This window comes from Hordeum vulgare, chromosome 1H (genome assembly GCF_904849725.1).
Source record: "Hordeum vulgare subsp. vulgare chromosome 1H, MorexV3_pseudomolecules_assembly, whole genome shotgun sequence".
Lineage (NCBI taxonomy): Eukaryota > Viridiplantae > Streptophyta > Magnoliopsida > Poales > Poaceae > Hordeum > Hordeum vulgare.
The window spans coordinates 33,219,397-33,241,003 of record NC_058518.1 but is presented as its reverse complement, the minus strand read 5'-3'; the positions used below and the strand labels follow the sequence as shown (position 1 = coordinate 33,241,003).

The 21,607-nt window shown below is 40.0% G+C and overlaps 1 pseudogene; it reads right to left on the bottom strand.

Moving 5' to 3' along the window:
• Window positions 1-19,237: 19,237 nt before the first annotated feature.
• LOC123406017 lies at window positions 19,238-19,992 on the bottom strand (annotated as a pseudogene).
• Between the last annotated feature and the right edge of the window lie 1,615 nt (window positions 19,993-21,607).

The following is a 21,607-nucleotide window of genomic DNA, read 5'->3' as shown; positions in this document are numbered from 1 at the left end:
TGCTACTATATTTTTCCACACTTGTGCTTCATGTTAGCACCATGTTCTTCATGATTCAGAGCTTCTTGCTTTGTCACTACCATATGCTAGTGGGAATCTTCATTTTATAACTTGGCTTGTATATTCCAATGATGGGTTCCTCAAAATTGCCCTAGGTCTTCGTGAGCAAGCAAGTTGGATGCACACCCACTAGTTTTCCTTTTGAGCTTTCACATACTTTTAGCTCTAGTGCATCATTTGTATGGCAATCCCTACTCATTCACATTGATATCTATTAATGCGCATCTCCATTTACTATTGATACGCCGAGTCAGTGTGACCAGCTCCTCCTTTTTGTCTCACAACCACCACCACAATCTATTCCACCTATAGTGCTATATCCATGGCTCGCGCTCATGTATTGCGTGATAGTTATAAAAAGTTTGAGAAAGTAAGAGTGCGAAAACAATTACTTGGCCAATTCCGGGGTTGTGCATGATTTACATTAGTTGTGTGAGGATGATGGAGCATAGCCAGACTATATGATTTTGTAGGGATAACTTTCTTTGGCCTTGTTATTTTGAAAGTTCATGATTACTTTGCTAGTTTGCTTGAAGTATTATTGTTTTCATGTCAATAGCAAACTATTGTTTTGAATCTTACGGATCTGAACATTCATGTCACGTGAAAGAAGTTGCAAAGGACAGCTATGCTAGGTAGCATTCCACATCAAAAATTCATTCTTTATCACTTCCCTACTCGAGGACGAGCAGGAGTTAAGCTTGGGGATGCTTGATACGTCTCGAACATATCTATAATTTTTTATGGTTTCATGCTATTACCTTGTCAAACTTTGGATGTTTTGCATGCGTTTTATATATTTTTTGGGACTAACTTATTAACTCAGTGCCAAGTGGTAGTTCCTGTGTTTTCCATGTTTTTGACCCCTTTCAGAGGATATTTTGAAATGGAGTCCAATCGGAAGAAAATCCCCGAAAAGTTAAGATTGGGAAGCTTGGGAGCCAAGACACGGGAGCCTCAGGGGCCCCACAAGCCCCCACCCCCCGGCCAGGGGGGTCGCGCCATCCAGGCTTGTGGGCCCCCTGGACTCCATTTGCCCTAGGTCTTTCGCCTGTATATTCCCATAAATTGCAGAAAAAATCAGGAGATCATCGAAAGTACTTTTCCGTCGCCGCAAGCTTCTATCTCCACAAGATCCCATCTGGGGCACGTTTTGGTGCCCTGCCGGAGGGGGTATTCAGACACGGAGGGCTTCTTCATCAACACCATGACCTCTCCGATGATGCGTGAGTAGTTCACCATAGACCTACGGGTCCATAGCTAGTAACTAGATGGCTTCTTCTCTCTCTTGGATCTTCAATACAAAGTTCTCCATGATCTTCATGGAGATCTATCCGATATAATCTTCTTTTGCGGTGTGTTTGTCGAGATCTGATGAATTGTGGATTTATGATCAGATTATCTAAGAATCTTATTTGAGTTTCTTCTGATATCTCTTATGCATGATTTCATATCCTTGTAATTCTCTTCGAGTTGTGGCTTTTGTCTGGCCAACTAAATCTATGATTCTTGCAATGGGAGAAGTGCTTGGTTTTGGGTTCATACCGTGTGGTGACCTCACCCAGTGACAGAAGGGGTAGCGAGGCATGCAGCATGTCATCTTGCTTAAAGCATTACTCTATTCGTCATGAACTCAATACACTAGACGCATGCTGGATAGCGGTGGATGTGTGGAGTAATAGTAGTAGATGCAGAAAGTATCGGTCTACTTGTCTCGGATGTGATGCGTATATGTATGATCATTGCCTTAGATATCGTCATGACTTTGCGCGGTTCAATCAATTGCTCGGCAGTAATTTGTTCACCCACCGTGATACTTGCTATTTTGAGAAAAGCCTCTAGTGAACACTATGGCCCCCAGGGTCTACTCCACACCATATTTTTAGCCTTACACTTTTTACTTCGTTGCACTTTCCGCCTTTAGATCTCACTTTGCAAACAATATTGAAGGGATTGACAACCCCTTTGAAACGTTGGGTGCAAGCTTGTTTGTGTCTGCGGAGGTACTCTGGACTTGACGAGACCCTCCTTCTGGATCGATACCTTAGTTCTCAAACTGAGGGAAATACTTACTGCTGCTGTGGTGCATGACCCTTTCCTTTTCAAGGGAAAAACCGACGCAAGCCCAGCCTGTGTCAATGTGTCAACTTCTGGCGTTGTTGTCTGTGGGGTAGCATAACTCCAAGAGGGAGCGTTATGCATGATTGTGGGTTCATGCCCCTCGATGTCTCGCTTGAGTGACAGAAACATGAGACTAGGGGATGTGCTTGTTGGCACCAGGGAGAAAACGACGGTGCTTGTGACCATGGTTGCAAGGATTGTTTACCTTATGCATAGTTCGTTAACGCAGTTGTCCGTTTCTTTGAGTTTACACTTTGGGTGGGGCTCACAGCTCAATACCAGAGAGATGTTGTGGAAAGATATCTCAAGGTGGATGATTAGTAAGTAGATGCTGATGAATAAGAGGTCTACTTGTCTTGGCGTACTGCCCATTACTATTGAACCTCTAACTATCAAGTAGCATAATTAGCATTGCGGTGCGTTCATAATTCTGTCAATTGGCCAACTGTGATTTGTTTACTCAAGCATAGTTGTTTATCGTCTTTTGGGAGAGAGACATCTCTAGTGAACATCATGTGACTCCGGTCCCAAACACCATCATTGTTTACACCTCCATCATTTACAGCTTTTATTTATTGTTCCGTTGCAATCACTATTACCTTCCCGCTTGTGTTTTGATCCTTTGCAAACTACAAGGCCGGAGAGATGGACAACCTCTCTATACTCGTTGGGAGCAAAGTTATTTGTTGTGTGTGCAGGTCCACGTCTTTTGCTAGCGCCAGGGTGGAAGACACCTACTTATTGATCCTAGGAGTCCTCCTAGTTCGATAAACCTTATAGTTCCCATGTGAGGGAAATCTTGCTACTGACTACATCTCAACCTTCCACTTGGGGTAACCAATGGGGTGTGAGAAGTATATACATCATCTCATCATCAGTTACTTCTTAGCACTTCAAATATGTTCATCCAATGACCTTGAAACTACCGTCAAGCACACAGGAAGGAAGTTGTTACAAAAGGAAGCTTGAGCTGAAATGAAAAATTACTTGGGAGTGTGAAATGATTTAACAAAACAGTAGCTTGCTGCTGATTGCACCAGTAAACATATATTGACATCCAAGTGCATGCACATTCTTGAAATTTTGGTACTGAAGTACCAAGCGCTCTAGAAAATAATTAATTGTTTATAATCATATAAGCAGTTGGAAACTTGACAATCTGATGAAACAGTTCATGATATAATATATAGGTGTAGATTTGCACAAGAATTATGTTCAGATTATTCAACTCTAAGCATTTCACATACAAATCTGCCATGAGTGAAATTTGTAGTGCATACAAGACTTCTTTGATATCAACAAAAAATAACTCCTTTAGTATGATGATATAACATTAAGTAGTTTTGGAATCGTCGTACTATTGCGATGGTATGGGAAAACGAGGCCTCCCTGTTTCCCTAATAAGTTCAACAACATAATAAGAAATTTAAATTGTGTTTGTGTTACTATTTATTAACCAGGTCATAATTTTTATTGTGAATTACAAAATATCCAAGGTAACAAATATATAGACAATAATAAAACCAAAAAGATTAACCACACTGATGCACCATGCAAACATAACTAAATTAGTGGATCATTTGTTTCTGTCCTTCAGAGAACTATCTTGTGCAAAATTTATTGATAAAATAATATTATCCTTTGAATTGAATACATATAGAGGCAATATGCAGTAACACAATATATAACTAACTATAGGTGAAAATTCTGCAGTTAAATGAGATAAAATACCAACCTCTTAGTTTCAAGGAGAGTCAACCATTACCTAGAGCCAGTGGTTTTGGGGAATGTTGCATGGGAAACAAACACTAGTAGAAAACAGGGCTTTGGTCGAGGCATGAGAAACAAACACTAGCATAGTTCTGATGTTAGTCTTGCGAGTACTTTGGATGAGTACTCACCGTTGCTTTTCTCCCTCTTTTCCCCTTCATACGATTGTTGCGACCAGATGATGGATCCCAGGAGATGGCGTATCCCGCCAACGACGACTGCTACCCCGACGCTGCTGATGACCGGATTTGTTTAGGAGGTTCCTTGGCAGGAGGTCTCACCTCGCTCGATCGATGTATCTTTTGTGCTAGCCTTCTCTAAGGCGTTGTCATGTTTTATGTGTGTACTCAGAATTTTTTTGATTTTTCTCACTCGTGTGTGTCTCGAGCTTCTGTATTCTTGCCCCTGAGGCCCCTGGCTTGTAATATGAAGCCTTTATGTTTTTATTTGTGTCTTAAGTTGTGTTGGGATATCTTCCCGTGAGTCCTTGAGCTTGGTTGTATGCATTTACGTGTATGATTAGGGTACGATCAAATCGAGGATGTCACAATGTCAAAAGATTGTTTTCTTAACGGTTTCCTTAAAGAAAAAGGTTGTATATGGTACAACTAGAAGGTTTTGTCGACCCTGAGGATGCTAAAGGTATGCAAGCTCCAACGATCCTTCTATGGACTGGTGCGAGCATCTCCGAGTTGGAATACCGATAACCCACAATTATTGGGGGTCGTTTGTAGCCCTTTTCGGTAAATAAGAGTGTCGAACCCAATGAGAAGCTAAAGGTAAAATAAATAATCCCCAAGTCCTATCGACCACCGATACAACTCTATGCACACATAATGTTTGCTTTACCTAAAACAAGAATAAAAATAGAAGTAATTTTCGAAAATAAAACTAGAAATAAATTGCAAGATAATAAATATAATAGTGTAGCAGCAAGCTTTTTGTAACACAAGAGAAGGATTTTTCCCTATGCAATTAATGCGTTAGTAGACTAATAGAAAGTTTTTAAGTGGTAGAGGCCACTACTAGCATGTCATCCCTTACTTAGAATTCTATGAACTATATGATAGGAAATATTAGCAAGCATCCACAACTACTAATTTTTATTAAAGCAAAACCCAACAATAGCATTAATATATATATTTGTCCCCCTTCAATCCCATATGCATCAATTTCTATGTTAGGAAGAAGTATCTATCACTCTTGCCCTCCAATGTGTAGTCCTATCAACATACAACTAACCCTATGGTGTGATCCACACACATGCTCATATGATGGGCACCAAAGGAGAGCAACATATCCACAAGCAAATTAAACCAATGTAATTTGACCAATTAGCCCATAGAACAAAACAGATCTACTCAAACATCATAAGATAGCCACATATCGTTGGGAAATAGTATGTAGTGTGGAGCACCATGTTTATGTAGAGAGTTATAGCGGTAAAAGAGGTGTTACAGCACTGCATAGAAGCGGGGAGAATTGGTGTTGACGTCTGCAAGTTTGTTGATCTAGATCGTCATCATGCTCGTTTCCCCGATGGCACTGGCGCCACCGGGAGAGAGGAGGAGAGATCCCCCCACCTTCTTCTACTTCCTTGGTCTCCCCCTTGATGGAGGACAGTTCCCCCTCTGGTCCATGGAGTCCGTGTTAGCGGAAGGGCAGGAGCCCCGCCGATATTGGATCTCCCTCTCTGATCGCTTCTGTTTTGTGTTCCTGTTTTGTGGCCCTTCACCGTTTTTTAAATTCCCGTAGATCCGTAACTCCGATCGGGCTGAAATTTTTACACGATTTTTTCCGTAGATTATCTTTCTTGCGCCCAAAGTAGAGCCCCAACTGACTTAAAGGGTGGCCACTAACCACCACCATGCACCAGGGGGTATGGGTCGCGCCCTGGTATCCAGTGGAGGTCATGGCCTCTGTTGACATTTATTCCAACTCCCAAAATCACATATATCCCAAATAAATTCTCCATAAATTTTTATCGCGTTTGGACTTTGTTTTATATGGGTATTCTGCGAAACAAAATAACATGCAACAAACATGAACTGGCACTGGGCACTCGATCAATATGTTATTCCAATAAATCATATAAAACATTCCCAAAAATATTTGAAAGTTGTATAATATTGGCATGGAACAATCAAAACTTATAGATACGATGGAGACGTATTAGCATCCCCAAGATTAATTCTTGCTCGCCCTCGAGTAGGTAAATGATAAAAACCTATTTTTTGATGTGGAATGCTACCTAACATAGTCTTGAACAAATGTCTAATCATGGCATGAATATTAAGATACAAGTGATTCAAGGCAATAGTCTATCATTTGACAAAAATACATTCATACTAGGGATGGCACCCACCGGGTTTGGGTACGGGTGGAGCCATGCCATACCTTTACCCGTCGCCCAAAAATGTACCCATCACCATTACCCATACCCGTCGACAGGTATAATTTTTTCCCATACCCGTGACCCATCAGGGTAAATGGGTACCCGCGGGTAAAATTACCCATATTCACGACACATTAATTTGAGCATCATGTAGTCATAAAAGACAACTTATAGTAATAATTTATAAACTACAACACTCCATGACAGCAACACGTATTAAAAAAAGCAGCACGTTGATGAACGACACCACTTATTCGTTATCAGCAACACTTATTTGTAACAACAACACATCAAGGAGGTAGCAACACATAGTCATAAATAGCAGCACATGGTTATATAGTTTAAGTTTACAAACTCACGAGCCACAACTAAATATAGACTTGGCCATACATAAGACCACAAACACAAGCATTTCAATAAAATTTTGGCACCATAAGAAGTTCAACCGAAATAAACTCGAGCGATCTAACAATAGCAAAACTAAGATTGAGGTGCAACAATTTATTCTTCTTGACGACGAACCGACGAGTCCTTGCTTCCACATCTCAATTCTCAAAGGGACAAGTCCTAGTTGGGAAAGTGAACACATTAACTTATTATAATTTGTATTGTATTGGGGGGCGCTCAAATACTCAATTGGAAAATGAAATATGTTGGTAAGTACTAACCTGCATGCCCTCTTGGATGTCTTGAAGGCAAGTCCAAAAGCTAGCATCTCCTTTATGAGCATCTACAACAATTAATTTGTAAACATGAAGAGACATTGATTAGCAATATTTAAATAAAGAAAAAAATTTAACAAAATGTTCATTTGCCCACCTTTGTATTTGTTTCTAAGCCTGTCCTGGGAGCACATAATACCTCCACCATATGAGGAGTTAGGCGGCTCCTATGATCACTAAGTATTCTGCCACTTGTGCTAAATGCCGACTCTGAGGCAACAGTTGTCACAGGAATAGAAAAAATATCTCTCGCTACCTTTCTTAATGTTGGATATCTTATTCCAGATACTTTCCACCAATCCAACACATTGATTTTTTCCGTGTAAGTCACTAGGCCATCTTTTAAGTACATCTCTATTTCATCTTGTAGCCTAGCCGTTGCAGGACTTTGCTTGGCGATAATGTCATTGAAGACATTCATGATTGCAGGAGCTTTCATTGAAGAAATCAATTGTTCACATGGTTGATATTCATATTCTTCCACTTCATACTCCTCTATCAACGCATGTAGCCTAGCAATTAATTCGTCAACCAACTCTATGCACTCATAAGAAGTTGGCTCAATGCCATGGAGCATGGCAAAGCAAGTTGTTAACATTTGCTTCTTATACCGAGGATCAAGAAGTGTAGCCATGCATCCCCATTAGATCTTGAATGTCCTTCCAATACTTCGGGGCATATACAAACCTGAAGTATTCAGCGACATAGAGTAAACAACATTGTCAACACATACTAAACAACAACACATAGTAGTACCTCATGATGATGTTTCGAAGCTTCCAAGAATCATCAATAAAATGAGCTGTAACAGCCATACAGCCCTTCTTTTGTATGTCAGCAGTCCACATATCTGTGGTGATAGCAACCCTTGATTGGTGCACAGTCATTTAATCAATTGCCTTCTTTCTTTCTTCGTCAATTTTTTTCACAATATCATTCCTACAAGACAAAAGAAAATAATATACAACATATGATACTTAGTCATTGCATAGAATAAAGTAGATAGTATATAAATGGAATAAAAACATATATAGCAAGGTATACCTAATAGTATTTCTTGTATGTAGCTTGAACAGTGGCTGAAGTGCATGAACAAACCTCCTAAACCCAGCATGGTCCACTATAGATAATGGATACTCATGCAACACTAACATATTACCAAGCTCTCTTCTAGCGACCTCTTGATCAAAAGTATAACTCTCCACAGAAACGTTCCCATCCTCCTTAGCATTCATCATCAATGATGACTGACTCATTGTTTTGCCTCCCTTTGTTTTTAACTTCTTGAGAGTACAAATCTTTAGATGTGCACAAAGATGCTTTGTGCCTGCTCTGGGTCCTGAAGTAAGGTCCTTTTGACAGTAGTTACACCTTGCCTTCCATTGCCCATTGACCTTCAGCTTCTTCATTTCTAACCAAACTTTCGAAGTTAGCTTGCGTTTGCCAACATCATTGACCTCTTCCACCTCCTCCTCTTGTCCATCTTCATCATCTGAAATGGAAACATGATCTCCATCTTCATCCATTGGGGCAGATGTATCATCGACGGATTCATGAGCAACATCTCTTTTGATGTTGGTGCTTGTATCACTGCATAAATCGACTGCTTAAATGTTGAACAATTATAGCATTTGAATTTACACACTAGACCCTACGAAAATACTGCATTTTTCAGTATTTTTGAAGCTAAACGAGCATAGTTCAGAAATACTCAGAAACACTTGATGGTTCAGTTAAGAAGCTCGCAATGATACAAAATATTAATTACTGTAGAAACAAAATATTTCATTCTGAAGATAAACATTTTTTTTAGAGTTTGAATTTACACACTCGAATCCCTACTCGTCACTCAAAAGCATTTGAATTTACACACTAGAATCCCTACCAAAACGCTGCTATATTTCAGTATTTCTGAAGCTAAACGAACATAGTGCTGGTCGCCATAGCTGAATGCTGAACGCTGCTATATTTCAGTATTTCTAAAGCTGAACGCTGCTATAAACGCTGCTATATACACGAATGCATCACATCATCTAGATATCTAAACTATAAAATCAGTGGTCGTAATCATAAAATCATACACAAAAGCGATACTCACCTAGCACAAATAGCCTTGCTCCTGTTATTGCGATTGGCAGCATCAGATCGGCCGTTGCTAAGCAGTCTAGGGCGTCCCTTCTTCACGGACGTCTCGGACATAGTGCGACGACGGTGCTGCACCTTAGACCCTGGAGCACGAGGTGGAAGACCTTGACGTCGGTCGGGGACTTGGCTCTTTTCTGGCGCGCGGAGGCGGAAGGCACCATCTGACGATAGGGTTGGGACTGGGCTTGGGGTAGTCATGGCGTGCTCCTCGCTGTGGTGGTCGCCGAACTGCAGCTCCTCCTCGCGGTTCCCTTCCACGCGCAAGCTATGATCATCATCCCCTGGCTCCATGGTGCTGGCGCGAGGCAGCAAGCGGCTGGAGGCGCTCGGGGTGGCGAGCGGCAGCGAGCCAAGCCAATAAAATGAGATCACGTTGACTGCTAGACGTGGGCTAGACGTCAATCACGTTGATCCATATACTGCAGGCCTGCGGCATGCAAGGTAATTCTACATCAATCACGTTGATCCATATATCCATATAAGGAACGAGGCAATTCTGGAGATCAATCACCTAGATACGTATCACATATTCACGTACGGGAGGATTTGTGACATGGGCTAGCTGCCGAATAATGTACATATAATATATGTAATATTTTGAGAAATGATATTTATGCCTTATTTGTCAAATTATACACGGGTACATGGGTAGACGGGTATGGGTAATACTAAACCATACTCGTACCCGCTATGCCCGATGGGTTTTAAATTTTCCTATTTACGTACCCATGGGTAATTTTTTTCACTCATACCCTTGCCCTAATAGGGTTTTTACCCGTCGGATACGCGGGTAACGGGTACCCATTGCCATCCCTAATTCGTACTTAGGTTTACTAGCAAACGATCATGTCCTTTAAAAATAACAATGTTTGAAGAATTCTATCCCTACAAAATCATATAGCTTGTCATGCTTGGTCTTCCTAGCATAAGGTATAAATCATGAGCACCCCGGTGTCAGATCAAGCAATTGGATCATACTTTTTAACGCTCTTTAGATTTTTATTACTCACTCAATACATGAGCTTGAACCACGGGTATAGCATAAAGGTGAAATAGAATATGGTGGTAGATTTCAAAGTGGTAAAAGTGAAGAAGAAAGTCTTGCATCAACTCGGTGTATCAATGGGCTATGGAGATGCCCATTGCTACCTCTTGAGCTTGCGTTGGTTTTTCCCTCAGTTTGAGAACCAAGGGTAATGCAGGACTGTAGCAGTAAGTATTTCCCTCAGTTTGAGAACCAAGGTATCAATCCAGTAGGAGTATCAAGATATGGCACCAATGTACCTGCGCAAAAACAAACAAACTTGCACCCAACGCTATAAAGGGGTTGTCAATCCCTTCACGATCATTTGCAAGGTGAGAACCGAAGGTGGAAAGTGCAACAAAGTAAAAGTGTAGATCTGAAAATATGATGTGAAGTAGACCCGGGGGCCATAGTGTTCACAAGAGGCTTCTCTCATGATAGCAAGTATTACGGTGGGTGAATGAATTACTGTCGAGCAATTGATAGAATCGCGCTAAGTCATGATAATATCTAAGGCAATGATCATACATATAGGCATCACATCCGAGACAAGTAGACCGATACTGTCTGCATCTACTACTATTACTCCACACATCGACCGCTATCCAACATGCATCTAGTGTATTAAGTTCATAACAAACGAGGTAACGCCTTAAGCAAGATGACATGATGTAGAGGGATAAATTCATGCAATATGACATAAACCACATCTTTTTACCCTTGATGGCAACAACACGATGTGTGCCTCGCTACCCCTTCTATCACTAGGTGAGGACACCGCACGGTATGAACCCAAAACCAAGCACTTCTCCCATTGCAAGAATTATAGATCAAGTTGGCCAAACGAAACCCACAACTCGAACACAGTTACAACGATACGAAATCATGCATATAAGAGATCAGAAGAGATTTAAATAATATTCATAGATAATCTGATCATAAGTCCACAATTCATTGGATCTCGATAAACACACCGCAAAAGAAAGTTACATCGGATAGATCTCCATGAAGATCATGGAGAACTTTGTATTGAAGATCCAAGAGAGAGAAGAAGCCATCTAGCTACTAGTTATGGACCCGAAGGTCTGTGGTGAACTACTCACGCATCATCGGAGAGGCAATGGTGTTGATGAAGAAGCCCTCCGTGCCCGAATCCCCCCTCCGGCAGGGCACCAGAACGGTCCCCCAGATGGTATCTTGCGGAGACAGAAGCTTGCGGCGGCGGAAAAGTATTTTTGTGGCTCTCTCTAGCATTTTTGGATTTTTGGAGAATTTATAGGCGGAAGAGGTAGGGAAGAGGAGCCACGAGGGGCCCACAAGCCTGCTAGGCCCGCCCCCCCCCCAGGCTTGGGCTAGGGGGCTTGTGACCTCCCCCGAGGTCCTTTGCCTTGGTTCTCAAGTCTCCTGCATATCTTCTGTTATGGAAAAAATCATTACGCAGGTTTTATTCCGTTTGGATTATGTTTAATATTCTCCTCTAAAAAAGGTTAAAAACACGAAAAAAACAGAAACTGGCACTTGGCACTGAGTTAATAGGTTAGTCCCAAAAAAGATATAAAATAGCATATTCATGCATACAAAACATCCAAAGTTGACAAAATAATAGCATGGAACCATAAAAAATTATAGATACGTTGGAGACGTATCACCCATCAATAGATATCAATGAGAGCAGTAGGTATTTCGATGCAACAGAATGTGAAAACTAAGTGGGTGTGCATCAAACTCTATAATGAAAAATTCCCACTACTATATGAAAGTAACAACATAGGATACTCTCGATATCAAAAACATGGTGCTACTTTGAAGCACAAATGTGCATTAGCATGCCCCTTCTCTCTTTTCTCTCATTTTTTTCCTTTTTTCTTTCTCTTATTTTTCCGGAGTCTCATCCTGACTTGTGGGGGAATCATAGTCTACATCATCATTTGCTCACTAGGACAATGGTCTAATAATGAATAATGATGATCATCACACTTCTATTTGCTTACAACTCCATATTACAACTCGATACCTAGAACATATTATTGTAGTATATGAATTCTTATCGCGTTGTACGAGGATGTGCAATGATCTAGCATAGTGAGTACATAAAAAAAGGACAAGCCATGGAAATATCATGCTAGCTATCTTACGATCATGCAAAGCCATATGACAATGAATGCCCAAGTCATCAAAATGAAGTGATGGAAGTTGCATGGAAATATATCTCGGAATGGCTATGGAAATTCCATAATAGGTAGGTCTGGTGGCTGTTTTGAGGAAGTAAAAATAAGGCTTATGCGTGATAGAGTGTATCATATCATGGGTTTGAATGCACCTGCGAAGTTTGCATCTACTCTCGAGGTGATAAAGGGCAATGCATGGTACCTTAGAGGCTAGCAAATTACTGTAAGAGTGCGTATAATCCATGGATTCACATTAGTTATAAAGAACTCACATACTTATTTTAAGATTTTATTAGCTCTCTCAAAACAAAGCACTACCAGTATGCCCCGAGGGAGAAGGTTGGCAGGATTGAACCATCGTGCGACTCCGATTATAACAGCAAAAAGGATTTCAATCAAGGATAAATTATGCTCCAACTTCATCTCATAACCACAGACTATCCGTGCATGCTTCGGGAATCACAAACCTTAATATAAGTATTCTTACTACTCCACAATCATCAACTAATTCACTAACATATTACTGTCTTAACGTCATAAAACTATTGTAGAGAATCAAACATATGATACTCACTCTTCTACAAGTTTTATGTAGGATTTTATGACTAACCATGTAAATGACCAATTCCTTTTGAGTCTCTAATTAAATAGATATAACCGAAGCATGAGATTTTAACTCTTTCTATAAAATACCATGCTTTAATAAATATAAGTGAAGCAAAAGAGTATTCTACAAATAACTCTTTTCTATATGTAGAGAAACGGGCAACCAAACTTCAAATGATATAATGGAGCACATGAAGCATTCTATAAAGCCATAGTCAAAAGATATAAGTGAAGTGCAATGAGCTTTCTATAAATCAACCATGGACTATCTCATACCAGCATCGTGCATAAAATAAAAGTGAAAACTAAACACAACTGATGCTCCAAGATTTGCCCATATCACGTGAACGAAACAAAGATGAAATCATACCGATACTTGTTGAAGAAATATGGGATGCCTTCGAGGGCATCCACAAGCTTAGACGCTTGAGTCTCCTTGCATATTTACTTGGGAATCCTTGGGCATCCCCAAGGTTGAACTCTTGCCTCTCGTTCTTATCCTCATATCGAGACCTCCTCGATCTTCGAACACTTAATCCACACAAAACTTAACAGACAACTCGTGAGATCCATTATTTTAATAATGCAAATTAATAAATTAATTATTATTCCAAACCCATTCATCTTTTGTTTTTTCATTATATCTAATGTAATATAACATCTCCATGGATTATACCATCGATACAATCAAGAATTTCATCAAAACGAGCAAAATAATGCATGAAAAGCAAAATCTGTCAAAAACAGGACGGACTGTAGTAATCTGAACATTAACTATACTTCTTTAACTTTAAAACTCTGAAACATTAGGAAGAAATAAACAATGTAAAAGTTTCAGAAACTATCGACGTTCAAGTAAAAAATGTAAATTCAAGCATTACAGCCAAAGTTTCTGATTTTGCATGGCACATACCAACAAGCAATCTAATCATCTTGAAGTCAAATCTTGGCACATTATTTTTATCATACAAAGGATTGTACAAGGGGATAATTATTTTTGTTGAAAAGTTTCTGTAATCAAGATTCACAAAGTTTCCATGGGCATGAACAAAGTTCAAGGACGTCCCCACTTCAACGGTGTTCACTTTTCTCACTTTCACTTTCTTTTTTGAAAAGTTTTTGGTTCCCCTCTATATTTTTTTGTTTTTAAACTTTATAAAAGCACACAACAGAAAAAAATGACTCTTTAAAACTTCCGGGTTGTCGCCCTGGCATCGCTTTCTTTAAATCCATTTAGCTAGGCCTAAAGTGCTCAAGTAATGGATCCACGAGGATCCCAAGGTATATCGAAGTTAATTTTAATTAACAATGTTTTGTAATTTAGTAGTGAGAACAAAGCAACATATATCATGCAATGATAAAGTCTAACTCTCTTCCTATGCATCGTCATGTCATAAAAGAACAATTCATGCACATCAATTAAAGGCCCATACATCGCATAAGCAGTTTCTTGCAATTTTATCATCTCGGAACATAAAGAGGTGGAGATGTAGTTCCTCTCTCATAATAATTGCAAGTAGGAGAAGCAAGAACATGCATATTATATCCATCAAAATCATCGTGTGTAATGGTAAAACGCAAGCCATCAATATAATTCTTAATAAGAACAAACTTCTTCATAATAGTGTAGTTGGGAGAATTCAAAAAGATAATAGGATTATCATGTGTGGGTGCAATAGCAACAACTTCATTCTTAACAAAAGGAACTATAGCAAGTTCATCTTCACAATCATAATGCATATTGGTACCTTGGCCACAAGCATAGCAAGCATCAATTTCATCAAAAAGGGATATTTCAAAAGAATCAACAGGGTCATAGCAGTTATAATAGCATTCATTTTTTGGTAAGCACGAAGGTAAATTAAACGATGACTTTAAGAGTTAATCTCATCACAAGATGATCCAAGTAAAAAACGCTTCAGTATTATGAGAGATTGTGGGTGGTTCTTCAACCATTGGTTCGGTAGGTACAACTAATTTTCTTGGTATTTTGCATTTCCTACCCATTACTAATGATATAAAACAAGGACAAGATAAAAACTACTTAGTGATAAAGCAGGAAAGCACACACGAGAATATTCACCCCGCGCTATTGCTCCCCGGCAACAGCGCTAGAAAAAGGTATTAATAACCCACAAGTATAGGGGATCATTTGTATCCCTTTTTGATAAATAAGATCCGTAACTCCAATGGGGCTAAAAAAATTACACGATTTGTTCCCATAAATTATCTTTCTTGCGCCCAAAGTAGAGCCCCAACTGACTTAAGGGGCAGCCACTAAACACCACCATGCGGCAGGGGTGTGGGTCGCGCCTTGGTGTCTAGTGGAGGTCGTGGGCCTCCATTGACGTTGATTCCAACTCACAATAGTCACATATATCCCAACATAATTATCCGTAATTATTTATCGCATTTGGACTTTGTTTGATATGGATATTTTGCGAAACAAAAAAACATGCAACAAAGAGGAACTGGCACTAGGCACTGGATCAATATGTTAGTCCAATAAATCATATAAAATGTTGCCAAAAATATGTGAAAGGTGTATAATATTAGCATGGAATAATCAAAAACAATAGATACGATGGAGATGTATCAAATACACACTTTGATGAGGTGATCTAAGCTTTTGGGTTTAAACAAAGTTTATGAAGAAACTTGTAATTACAAGAAAATGACTAGGAGCGCTATAGCATTTCTGATAAGTATATGTGGATAACATATCGTTGATTGAAAATAATGTAGAATTTCTGGAAAGCATGAAGGGTTGTTTGAAAGGAGTTTTTCACAGGAAGACCTGGGTAAAGCTTCTTGCATATTGAGCATAAAGATCTGTAGAGATAGATCAAGATGCTTGATAAGACTTTCCCAAAGCACACACCTTGGCACGATTTTAAAGGAGATCAAAATATATTGGTCAAAGAAGGAGTTCTTGTATGTATTGTAAGGCGTGAAGCTGAGTAAGACTCAAAGCTCGACCATAGCAGAAGAAAGATAAAGGACGAAGGTACTCCCATATGGATCGACCATAGGCTCGATACTGTATGCCATGTTGTGCACTGCATGTGATGTGTGAATTGCCATGAGTCTGGCAAGGGGTACAACAGTGATCCAGAGTGGATCACTAGACAACGTTCAAAATTATCCATAGGTACATAAAGAGGACTTAGGAAATATTTCTCAGTAATGGAGATGATAAATAGTTCATCGTGAAGCGTTGCATTGATGCAAGTTTTGACACCAATCTCGATGAATCCGAGTAGAAAACTAGATATGTATAGTGGTGCAGTCATTTAGAATAGCTCTAAGTGGATCACGGTAGTAGCATCTAGAGTATGACATATGGATATTTAAAGTACACATGGATCTGAATGTTGAAGACCCATGGACTAAGACCTCTCTCACAAGTAAAACATGATCAAACCCGAGAACTCATTGCGTATGGATCACATGGATATGTGAACTAGATTATTGACTCTAGTGAAAGTGGGAGACTATTATGAATATGCCCTAGAGGTAATGATAAATTGTTTACTAACATATTTCCTTATTCATGATAATAATTTATTATCCATGCTAGAATTGTATTGATCGGAAGTTGAGATACATGTGTGGATATATAGACAACGCCGTGTCCCTTGTGAGCCTCTACTAGACTAGCTCATTGCTCAAAGATGGTTAAATTTTCCTAACCATAGACAGGAGTTGTCATTTGATAACGAGATCACATCATTAGGAGAATGATGTGATGGACAAGACCCGACCATAAGCATAGCATTTGATCATATCACTTTGTTTATTGCTACTCCTTTCCTCATGTCAAGTATTTGTTCCTAGGACCATGATATCATGAAACTCCATGATACCGGAGGAATGTCTTGTGTGTGTCAAATGTCAATTCATAAACATACTCTACAGGTATCTTTGAGTGTGTCTATTGGGTTGGCATGGATCAAGACAGGGATTTTTCACTCCGTATGACAGAGAGGTACCTGTGGACCCTCTCGGTAATACAACATCACAGGAAGCTTGCAAGCAATGTGACAAAGGATTTAGTCACGGGATCTTGTATTACAGAACGAGTAAAAAGACTTGTCGATAGCGAGATTTAAGTAGGTATAAGATACCGATGATCGTATCTCACGCAAGTAACATATCGCTAGACAAAGGAATTTGCATATGGGATTAACTGAATCCTTGACATCGTGGTTCAACCGATGAATATCTTCGTTGAATATGTAGGAACCAATATGGGCATCCAGGCCCAGCTATTGGTTATTGATCAGAGAGGTGTCTGTGTCATGTCTACATGGTTCATGAACCCGTAGGGTCGCACGCTTAACGTTCAGTAGCGCTAGGGTAATGTTGAGATATTAATAGTGGAAATTCCCAAAGTTGTTAGGAGTATCGGATGGGATCCGGGACATCACGGGGATCTCCAGAATGGTCAAAGGTAATTATTTATATATGGGAAGTCATATTCAGGGTTCCAGAAAAGTTAAGGAATTTTTTGGTAGAGTATCGGGAATGTTCTACAAGGTTCTGGGGGTTCCACTATGGGCCCCAATGACGTGGAAGGGCCCACATGGACCAAGCAATGGGACTAAAGCCCACATGGGCTGGCTGCACCATTCCCCAAGGCACATGTAGTTTAAATCTAGAGATAAGATGTTATCTTCATGTTTAAAGGGTTTTCTCACGTGTGGACGGACCTAGGAGGGTTTTGGACGCCCTCCCCCACCCTCTAGACTATATATAGATGGGGAGGTGCATGGGTCAGCCAACCCTTCACCCTTGGGCATTGACTCCCACGTGTCTCTGGTACTTGCTTGGGAAAGCTGTGTCAGAATTCAGCTGCCACCACCATCATCACGCTCTTGTGTTGGTTCAGGTCTCATCTAGTTATTCTCCTTCTCTTGCTGTATCAAGAAGGAGGATACGCCACTGAGCCTGACATGTGCTAAATTCGGAGGTGCCGCATGTGCGGTGCTTGGATCGGATTGGATCACGACGCGAGTACAACTACGCCAACCACGATCTATAGATCGCTAAAGCTTTTGGTCTACAAGGATATGTAGACACCTCTCCCTCTCATTGCTAGCATTGCTATAGAATAGAAGTTGGATGTTTCGTAAGAAAAATATTGTTTCTCATCCAACATTCCCCAAAAAGTCCTTCCCCGGGCGCCCCCGTGTAACCCAGAGTTTTGTCCCACTCACCCGTGGAAGCGTGCGATGACCGGCCTGAATAGCCGCATCGGCGTGTGCCCTTAAGCTCCTCTTGTTAGTCACTCCCTGCCGCTGCCCTGTGTTGGCGCCTATTGGTCGCGAGGCCAGCCAGAGGAAGGCGCCCGCACACAAGCTATATCTCAGAGATGGTGTCCGCTCTACTTGTCTGCTCCTCTCAACTTTGATGATGATGAAATCTGCCTCAACAATTCCAGGCTCTCCCCAATCGACTCCAACATTCTCCATGATCACTCTAGCTTGGGCCGTTGCTTTGCACTCAACAACATCCGCGTAAACAACTAGACTAAATGGTTAGTCGAGGACGCTACTCAGGTCGAGAGCTGGATTTGCTACCAATGCCTCCGCAACCTTGAGGAATTTGATCTCTTTGAGTTCTGGGGTGGATCACTTATGTCAGTGAGTCGCTACCAGCTTCCATTAACATCCATGCTCACATTAGTAGTCAAGCCACTTCGATATCAGATTCTCGGGGATACGCCTAGTTGGTAGTCAAGCCACTTTTACCATTGCGATCTCAAAATAGGATTAAGTCACACTGCAACGAGGTGACCAACCCTGTTAATATTACAAACATTTCACCAATTCATTTAGAAGATGTGTCATATGATTAAAATACTATAATCTATATAATGGACAAAACAAACATTACATGCATGACAAAATCCAAGTACACCGGTATACTCGAATTACCCCAGATTTGTGGGTGTGAAATCATACATCTAACTGATTATGCCACTTGTCTTTCTCTTCCTCTCCCCCTTCATCTCATCACATTTAGCAAATCAATTTGTATTTGGAGTTTGCATCAGTGAGGAATGCAAGTTACTAAGGCAAAAAATTGGTTGAGCTCGGGCATAAATGAACCCATTTACTTTGCGCATAAAAGTTGTTTCTTTAACTATACCAATTTCTTGTAATATCCTTCACCTACCACAAGTCATAACTAGAACAAAAAAATACTATATGAGCAAACATAATTTAGACAATTTGAGGAGAAGACTTTATTACTTTAACAAACGTTCACATACAATGCTTAACTTAAACTTATTTTAGCACAACCTCAAAAATTACATATCTCAAAGGAAACTTGTTGTGAGGCCAGCAACATGGAATGTAAAAGCCGATGCTTCTCCTGGTGATAAATTAGTCATTACGCTAGAGGAGGGAATGTGTAACCTGCAAGACAATTCAATTTGACACAACATATAATTAGAAAAGCACAACAATCATATAAAATGCATAACTAAAATCAAGACCCTTTGAGTCCGAAGAAAGAATAATACAAAAAGTTGACTTAATATATTTCACTTACTTCCACACTTGTAGCCATGTGGGAATGGCTTCTTGCAGAAATTGGCAACGTAGCCAACCTTCTCCATACACCATGTCTTCACTATCTCCTTGGTGACACCGGCGCAAAGGCATGGGATGTTTGCCTTCTACACCACGGCGCAACACGCATCTGATGGAGCTAGCTTCGGTTCTGCTGGGAATTTATGATACTTACCACACTCCCTGATCATGTCTTGTCGATCACCGTCGCATTCGTCAGCCGACACGACTACCCCAATAGTGAGGATGATGAAACATAAGGACATGAGTTTCGCCATGGCCATGGCTTTTGTGTCTGCTACACTAGAGCCTTCTCTATCCCTTTGATGTTAGAATCGTACAATATAGGATTTGTGTGTATTCTTCGTGAATGTGTGGGGTACATGACTTACTTAGCTATGGCTTGGTTTATATAGCCTTGTTTGAGATAATGATACGGATGTATAAATTAGTAGTATATCTTGAAGATATAGCACTTTGTCCAACTATTGATGTGTACATTAATTGCACAACTATAGGCTAAATAATACATTACTTATATTTCTTGAAGATACCATAGTGGATCAAACAATGAATGTGTATGTTAACGCCACACCGACACGTTATAAAGACAATAGTTGTGTATATGGTATATCTTGAACATATGATACTACATCAAAGAAATGAATGTGTAAAGTAACTCTATATCTACAGGCTATACATTGAGGATACGAAATAACATCAAGAAATGAATGTGTACATTAAATCCACATCGACACGTTATACATACAATAGTTGTATATATGATATATCTTGTAGATATTGTACTACATCAAAGAAGTGAATTTGTACTTTAACTCTATATATACAGTCTATACCTTGAAGAAAGGAAATAGCATAAAACAATGAATATGTACATTAACTCCACCTTGACATGATATAACAATAGTTGTATATATAATGTATCTTGAAGGTATGGTTCTAATCAAAGAAATGGATTTGTACATTAACACTATATCTACAGGATATACATTGAAGATATGAAATAACATCAAACAATGAATGCATACATTCACTCCACAGCCGCATGTTATACAGACATTAGTTGTATATGATATATCTTGAAGATATGATACTGCATCAAATAAATGAATGCATACATTAATGCACATCTATAGGCTACAACATTACGTTAATTACAAATATCTTGAAGATATGTTATTGAATCTTTATTTGAATGTGTATATTAATTGCACATATGTAGACTGCAACATTACATCAAATGGCTACAATATTGCATCACACTTTAAAAATATGCACTAAATCCTATTTATCACACTACATAAGACAATGGACATCACTAGTAGAAAAAGGGTCTTTCGACCGAGGGCCGAAAGACCGTTAGTCTCGGTTCAAACCAAAACCAGGACCAATGCGAGGCATTCGTCCCGGTTCGGTTCACGTCATTAGTCCCAATTCAGGGAAAACCCGAGACTAAAGATCCACCGACTGCGACGTGGCGTCCCGCGGATCATTAGTCCCGGTTTGTGGCACGAACCGGGACTAAAGTGTAGGGTATTAGTCTCGGTTTTAGACAAAAACTGGGACTAAAGTTTTGCCTATATATACCGTCGCCCCTGCCCACACTCTCCTCTGTTTTTTGGTTGAAGTATGCCCATGCCATGTGCCACCCTTGCCACTCTAGTTCATGCACTTGACGTGTTCGACGAAATGCCCAATCCACACTAGTTAAGCTTTCTCCTCTCCAAACTCGACCTCCAAACTCCATTTTCCTCAATATTTGTCAACGTTTGGCCATGCACCAACTCGACAAGTGTTTTAAAAGGTTAGCTACTTCATCATTTCATGTGTCACTTCTAGTTTAGCCCATTTGAAATGCTCAAATTAACTTCTTAGAGTCTGCAGATGTGTAGGGTGCCGTCCCGTGCTCATCCTCACCGTTGTTGATCGCCCCGCGCCGATCTCGGCGCGAGCACAACCGTGGTCAGCCTCTTGTTCTTGTCTTCTTTTTCAAA